The sequence below is a fragment of the Colletes latitarsis genome, chromosome 10, assembly GCF_051014445.1.
Source record: "Colletes latitarsis isolate SP2378_abdomen chromosome 10, iyColLati1, whole genome shotgun sequence".
NCBI lineage: Eukaryota > Metazoa > Arthropoda > Insecta > Hymenoptera > Colletidae > Colletes > Colletes latitarsis.
The window spans coordinates 15,187,720-15,189,255 of NC_135143.1; the positions used below are offsets into that span (position 1 = coordinate 15,187,720).

General features: G+C 42.4%; 2 non-coding genes across 2 annotated transcripts; one reads left to right on the forward strand and one right to left on the reverse strand.

The window, feature by feature from the left end:
• Nucleotides 1-1,010: 1,010 nt before the first annotated feature.
• Nucleotides 1,011-1,130, reverse strand: LOC143347285 (5S ribosomal RNA). The gene has a single exon (XR_013080578.1). It is a non-coding gene; the product is annotated as a 5S ribosomal RNA (ribosomal RNA).
• Nucleotides 1,131-1,416: 286 nt separating this feature from the next.
• LOC143347284 (5S ribosomal RNA) lies at nucleotides 1,417-1,536 on the forward strand. The gene has a single exon (XR_013080577.1). It is a non-coding gene; the product is annotated as a 5S ribosomal RNA (ribosomal RNA).

The following is a 1,536-nucleotide window of genomic DNA, read 5'->3' on the forward strand; positions in this document are numbered from 1 at the left end:
TTTTGTAGGGAGCTCGCAGTAGAGAAGATCTTGAGTTCCCGAAAGAGACGTCGAAACGGAAATTGATGTGTTCGTTAATTAGCCCCGTTCTTACGTCACTCGATCGCATGAAACGGAAAAAAGAAACACGCTCGTTATTCTGGTGCTCGAAGTAAAACGAGCTGCGAGTGGTTGTGTTTGCACGGGGAACGGAAAAGGTTCCGTTCTGGCTGCTTCCATCCGTCGTCCACTTGGCAAAGCGTAACGACCAACCGAGCAAACCCAGCCAGCGAGCCAGACGATGGACTGGGAACCGCCTGGTAGACCTTGAACGTCCCTTTAACTGGTTGCGCTACAGTCAAGGTTACCTTCTTCCTCTTTCCACGGGCGTTGTGTTGCGCCCGCGGGAGAAGGGGCCGGATAAATAGGGTCGTGAGTTCGCCACTTTGTCAAGGTCGTAGTCTAGCCAGAGGAATATATTCCATCGACCGGTAAAAATGCTCCTGGGTCTTTTAACGAGATATTTCTCTAGCGAACGCGCACGTGCGAACTAATTGAGACGCCACGGATGCACGAACGACGCGCCAGACGTCGAGTGATTGATTTTTCCTAGACGATCCGGGTACGGACCGATTGAGAATTCCTCCGGGCGGACTTGCGTTTACAAGGTGCAACGGAAAGTTCATCGTAGGAATGTGTTTCCTGATGGATAGTAAACGAGCATCGACGGTATTTAATATTATGTATATCTGAGGATTTAAAATAAAAATTTAGAGGCAGAAGCCTTCGGGATATTAAACAGAAAGGACCAGTGTCAACCCTTATAAATACAGAACGGAAGAAAAGTATCTAATATTCTATTAGATATAATATTTCATGTCTATACAGTAATCTAAAGTTTATCCTGTTGTTACTTCGACGTGGAGTAACTTTTGACGCGAAAAGCGTTATTTTAAAAATATGGTGTGAGACTTAAATATTTCAATTCTTGTTTTTAAATAGATGGATGCAAAAAACAGAACAAAAGAAAGAGCCAATACTACGCACTGTTCCCAGGCGGTCACCCATCCAAGTACTAAATGCGCCCAACGCCGCTTAACTTCGGTGATCGGACGAGAACCGGTGTTTTCCAACGTGGTATGAGCGTTGTTGTAAAATTTGATTCACATGTAGTGTGATAAAGAATAATACTTATCAATATCGACAAAAATATATTCGATAAAAAAAAAGAATTAGCCTAGACTTCAAAATTTTAATTCCTATTTTTAAATCAATGATAACTAATGTTGTACGGAACTTATCTTCAAACATACGAAATTAGATGCAACTACTCTATGCATTATGTATTTGTTTCTCATCAAAGGATGATCACCCGTAAATAAATAAATAAATAGTGAGTCTTGTATTATATCACTGAATATATGAATTAAATTCTACAACAACGCTCATACCACGCTGGAAAACACCGGTTCTCGTTCGATCACCGAAGTTAAGCGGCGTTGGGCGCATTTAGTACTTGGATGGGTGACCGCCTGGGAACAGTGCGTAGTGTTGGCT